Source organism: Cervus canadensis, chromosome 20 (assembly GCF_019320065.1).
Source record: "Cervus canadensis isolate Bull #8, Minnesota chromosome 20, ASM1932006v1, whole genome shotgun sequence".
In the NCBI taxonomy this organism is placed as follows: domain Eukaryota; kingdom Metazoa; phylum Chordata; class Mammalia; order Artiodactyla; family Cervidae; genus Cervus; species Cervus canadensis.
In genome coordinates, this window is record NC_057405.1 from 48,475,832 (window position 1) to 48,482,295 (window position 6,464).

The window sequence follows — 6,464 nt, forward strand, 5'->3', positions numbered from 1 at the left end:
GCTGGTGATTAACTTGGCATCATCAAGCCTTTGGGTTCAGTTTCCTGATCTGGGAATCCAAGGCTTACAATGGCTAGTTGCTAAAGAGTCTTTTTATGATTCTATAAGGACAATTATTTTTGAAATTTTCTTTTAAAATAAGAAATGTTGGAAATCTCAGATATTTTAGTGTAAAAACTTCAGAAAATAGGGATCAGGAAGATATTAATGGATGTTACCCTAAGATACACACTTTCATCATAAAAACATTCACCCAGCACTAGGTAAAATGAGTCTCCCAGCCTCAGTATCTGCATGTTTTTTTTGTTGTTGTTTTTTTTGGTTTTAACATGGTTTAATATGCTGTTGTGCTAGCACTAACAAAATGAGTTTTCAAGCAATAATGTATCCTCTAAGGAAAAAATTAAATGCCGATTTTGTCTGTGTAGGAAGTGTGTAGGCAGGACTCTCAACTTTCAGGAAAATTTCTGTCTTCATAGAAGGATATTTTTCAGCTACTCTTTGAATTACTTCCCTGAGAACAAAGAAAAGACTATGAAAATGGAGTTGTCACAGGACTTGCTTGATGGCAGGGGTGATCTGTGACTGCCTCTACCTTTGCTGGAATTGAGAGCAGAATCTGAGAGGAAGACAGAGGTGGTGTCACAGTAGGGCTGGAGAGGCAGTGGGAACAAAACTGCTTCAGAAAATGGCCTGATTGACTGGATCTGCCCAAAAGACCTCAAATAGCCAAAGCAGTCTTGAGGAAAAAAAAAAAAGGAACTGGAGGAATCAGGCTCCATGAGGGCTATTAAATTGTTGACACCTGTTGTGAGTTGAATGAGTGCCACCAAAATTTGTCTGTTGAAGTCCTAATGCCTAGCACCTCTGGATATTATTTTATGTGGAGATGGGGTCTTTACAAAGTATAATCGAGTTCAAGGTCTTTAGAGTAGGCATTAATCCAGTATAACTGGTGTTCCTATAAAAGGGGGAAATTTGGAAACGAAGACATATACAGGGGGAATACCATGTGAACATGAAAAACGCCAAGGAGCAAGGCTTGGAACTGATCTTTCCTTCATACCCCTCAGAAAAAACAACTCTGTCAACATCTTGTTTTTGGATCTCTAGCCTCTTGAACAGGGAGATAAAAAATTCCTGTTGTTAAAGTACTCAGTTTGTGGTACTTTGTTCAGCAGCCCTAGCTAGCTAAAACAACACCCAACCTGAATAAATTTTAAGGAATAAGTAAGTAGCAGAAATTCTGATTTATATGAGTCATTCCACAGAGTAAAGTGAAATTTTGTTTGAAATGGAATTGAGAGTTTTTGTGATTTTTATTTGTAGTGAAAAGAATTTTACTAGAAACAATTGCATATATATATTCACACATATATTATCTTAAAAAATTAAGCTATGTATCATGTACAATATAAAATGAGAGTCATCACTCTTCTCCCTCCAGTTTTAATCGCCTGCTTAGTGCTGTTTGAAATCTAACATTGTGTTTGTACAGTGCTAGATTCTTAATATTACAGTGTACAAACTTGAATAAAATTCTAGTCCAAGAGTAGAGTTTTGCTTAAACATCACATTTAGAATCTGTGCTGTGGGACTATGTTGTAAGTTGAATCTTACACTTCTGTTATTGCAGCACCGTGGATAGGCTGTTAAGTAGTTAGGCCTGTTTTTTAAATTCTATCCTATGTCACATGTTTAAAGTTTAATATTACCAACCAAGGGTGAATTTTTCAGAATCAACTATCATTTGAAGTTTTTCCTGACTTTGTTTTGTTTACTGCTTAAAATATTGTTATTTTAAGTAGAATAACTGACTATATCTTATTAAAGCTCTTTCCTAGGAATCAGTAATAAATAAATAAATCAATACCTGCCTTCTGTGAAGTTTGAATCAGTTATAGCAGAGTGATACCCTTGTGATGGAGAACTCAGTGAATCATCAGCTCTCCTACTTGATATAATAGTGCAGGACTTGAGCTATATGAAAACCTCTGAATAGACAACACAAACATTACAAAGTCCACATAAGAAAGCTCAAAGCTTTGTTGGCAGATGTGTCCGAGTCCTCAGCTGATGTTTGTGTACTCATGGTTTGTATGCAGTACCCATAACTTTTCCTGGTATAGTTCGTAAGTTCAAAGCAGAGAAACAGTAATAAAAAGAGGGCACATTTTACTCCTCCCATGTACAATGACCAGACTCAGAAGGAAAATTTAAGCACTCAGTGACTTGGAGGGAATTGCAAACTATGAAATGCTACAGTAAGTTGAAAGCAATTGCCTGGTGTCATTTAATAACAGAGAAAAGAGTTCTTTAGGTTTTGAGGTCATTTTTATATTAGAGTGTGATATTATAATTGATGCTCAAAGTGACCTCAAGTCATTTTGAAAAAATTTTTCTTGTGATCAATATTCCATATTTAAGGTGGTAGTTGTTCTGTAGCTCAGTCATATCTGACTCTGCAACCCTATGGATTGCAGCATGCCAGGCTTCCCTGTTCTTTGCCATCTCCCGGGGCTTGCTCAAACTCATGTCATGTAGAAAGTTGTGTAATATATTTAAGAGTGATTTCCATTTAAAATTGTTCAAATATAAAAATGATTTGGCAATTACAGAGGGAAAGATTTAGTAATATGAAAAAATTTGCTGTCTACATAGTTGAGGTTTCATTAGCATACCAATTAAAGTATTTCCTTTGCTTAGATGCCTCTATTTATGACTGTGCCTTAACTTACTGGACCTTTATATGATAAATAAAGTGTTTACTCCACTGGTTGAAAATAAATAATGAAGTAATACTTAAATCTTTGTGGAAAGTGTTAGTCACTCAGTCGTGTCCGACTTTGCAACCGCATGGACTGTAGCCTGCCAGGGTCTTCTGCCCATGGGATTTTCCAGGCAAGAAGACTGGAGTGGGTTGCCATTTTCTTCTCCAGGGGATCTTCTCAACCCAGAGATCGAACCTAGGTCTCTTGTATTTCGGACAGATTCTTTACCATCTGAGCCACCAGGAAATCTTTGTAGTACTCTTATTTATTTAGGCACATTGAAGCTGTATTCTATCAGAATAACGGATGCCTACCATATCAGCATACAGGAGAAGTTCACCAAGATGGATGGACTTCAAGTGAAGAGACTTTATTAGTTGTACATCTCTCATTGTTGGAGCTGTATCGCTAAAGGAGAAGCTAGAGACCATAAACAAGGTGGTGTGTTTAGGCAGTTTTACACATACCTCCTTTTCCTCAGCATCAGATCAATTGGTACAGTATTATTCAAATTATATTCTAGTCCAATAATGTTGATTTAGGATTGAAAAACAAAGGCCGAGACCATATCAGATGAAGTTCTCAATATTGTAATTAAACGAAGGCAGTATTTGTCATATTGAACAAAGAAACGGTCTTATAAAATTTACTCCAAGTTTTGAACTTACACTTGCCTGCTCTTTGGTGATTCCGTGATAACACGTCTAAGTGTTAGGTGCTCCATGCTAACAAAGGAGAACAGCTTATTTACAACAGTCTTGCAGGCAGAGGTCTTTCAAAGTTCATATCATCTTTCCTTCCCAAGGAGCAATTGCTTTGCATATATGCTGTACAAATACCAAATACAAGGAACCTGGTTTTTAATTACAAAGTAAAATATCATTCTAAAGTTGCATAATTGGTGGTTGCCTTTTGCAATGCAATGAACATAAGGGAACCTGACATTAAATCTTTGATGTGTTGCCATGACATTTTCTGAAATTTTATCTTATGCCACTTTTAAGCTGCAAACTATGTTAAATTTGAATTCTTTGGGGGTAATAGAGTGATGCAAAATTATAGAAGCTAACTCTGATGTTGGAATGTCTAGGCCCACAGAGTGTATATTTCAGATTTTAGAAAAAAAGTAGATACAGAAATAGAGACACACTGAGGTCTTTATTCTCTCCTTACAGTAGTTCCATGTTTTTCTAGATATAGAGGCCATTTAGTCAGGGAGGGATGTCTCTAGCTTCCCCTTTGCATGAAGGGAAACGTAAGAGAGTGGAGAAAAGGACAGTGGCAGTCAGTGTACCACAGTTGAATGTGCAGGCCGCTGAAACTGAGAGAGATGTCACAGACTGTGTAGTGTGTATGTAGGTATGTGCAGGGTGTGGGGGTGGGGGATTGGTTTCAGGACTTCCTGTGGATAACAAAATCCACAGATGTTCCAGTCCCTTAAGTAAAAGGGTGTACTGCGGTTGGCTCTCTGGATCCACACATTCAACCAAATGCATTATCCCTGGATGAGGGGACTGACTGTATTCTTCTAGGTTTCAGAGTTGCTGGAGGAAGGAGCAGGAGCTATAGTAGGAGGATGTTGTTCTGGTTCTCTCTTCCAAAGTGCCTTTTGGAGTAAATATTATTTGCTTAGCAGGGTTCAGTACCACTACAGATGTTGGTGCAGCTCCATACAAACCAGAGAATTGAACACTAGCTTTTCCCCTCCCCACATCTGCATTTTTCTACACCTGCAACCTTTTTTTTTCCTTACCCCCCAAAGATCTCTGACATTCTGAAAAGTGAAGAGCCCAAATCTTAGAACTGAAAGACACTTTTCAAGGCATCTTCTGTTCTGTCAGTGAGAGAGGAAAAGGCAATTAGGTATCATGATTATAATTTGGGCTTATACAAGTAAAACATAAAAAGCAGGATCATCCTACTTGAAATGATTTTCAAAGGTTCAGTATGGTCCCAATGCCTTTGACCTCTAAAACCCCCAATACCAGGTAACTATGACACAATAAATTTAGTAAGTGAATTATAACTATTTTGTAGATTATTGTGAGCAGGGTTGTTACAGAGATTTTAAAAATTGATTGTCTTGTTTTTAAATTTCACACCAATAGTTCATGTATGCACTTTAACTCCAACAGTCAGCTAAATGTCTGGAAATAAATTCTTATTTCTTTCTCTAGCCGCACCTAGATTGTTCTTGCCTTCCCCCTGCCTGTCCTGACCTTCAGAATGAGTCCAAAAGGTCTATGTCCATGGGCTTATCTCCATGAGACCTCAGTATTATAATTTTCATTGAGCTTTTACTCATTTTCTTATATTTCACTGTGCCTAACAGAGTGTTTGGAGAAGGCAATGGCAATCCACTCCAGTACTCCTGCCTGGAAAATCTGGAGGAGCCTCATGGGCTGCAGTCCATGGGGTCACGAAGAGTCGGACACAACTGAGCAACTTCACTTTCACTTTTCACTTTCATGCTTTGGAGAAGGAAATGGCAACCCACTCCGGTGTTCTTGCCTGGAGAATCCCAGGGACAGCGGAGCCTGGTGGGCTGATGTCTGTGGGGTTGCACAGAGTCAGACACGACTGAAGGGACTTAGCAGCAGCAGCAGCAGCAGAAACAGTGTTTTGCACATAGCAGTTGTTAAACATTTGCTGACCTCAGTTAACAGCTGCCCTCTTGCCAACCTTAAGATACAATTTAGAATTTTTTTAGGGTCAGGAACTAAGTCATCTGCTTGTTGGCCTCCTCCTACTCCACAATGATAAAACGCATTCTAAAATAGAGAGATTGAACTGACCTCAGTGCTTTGCTAAGAACTACATACAACAGTATGCTAAAATTACATACAATAAACTGAATCACTTTGCTGTACAACTGAAACTAACACAACACTGTAAATCAAGTATATTTCAATGTAAAATAAAAATTAAAAAGAATTCATTCAATAGCTAACATTCAGATTTCCCTATATATCAGGCACAGCAAGGTCACTGTGCTAAGACTTTTTGTGTGTGTATGCTAGGACTTTTATAATCATGATCTTACTTACAGCTCATGATTTTGCCAAAATAGGTAATAACACTACCCCATTGAGACCCAGATTCATTAAGGATTTTGCTTAATGCTGTTCAGCTCATTAATGGCACAGACTTGAAACCATGCACTTGTCTGATTCTGTTGTGCCTATTCAAGCACCCAAAGCAAGTTAAGAAGTAGGAAGTACTAAGTTAGAGAGTTTTTAGTGCATGGTTGAGCAAACAGGTCATTTTGATTTTTTAATGCTTTTTAAAAAAAAATGTAAATCTAGTAGTACGTCTGTACTGCTAGGCACATAAAGGTGTGTAAGCATGCATGCTTAGTTGCTCAGTCAAGTCTGACTCTTTGCAACTCCATAGACTGTAGCCCGCCAGGCTTCTCTGTCCATGGAATTATCCCAGCAAGAATACTGGAGTGGGTGCTATTTCCTTTTTGAGGGGATCTTCTAACCCAAGGACCGAACCTGTGTCTCCTGCATTCCAGGCAGATTCTTTACCGCAGAGCCACTTGGGAAGGCCCAGCTACATAGAAGCCTTGTGGAAATATTAAGCCATCTTCTAAATTTGGCGTTTATGGAAACATGATATTTTAATTCAATTTTTAGTCTAAGAATTATGTTTCATTTGTATCAAGTTCTATAATTGACAAAGTATTTTCAT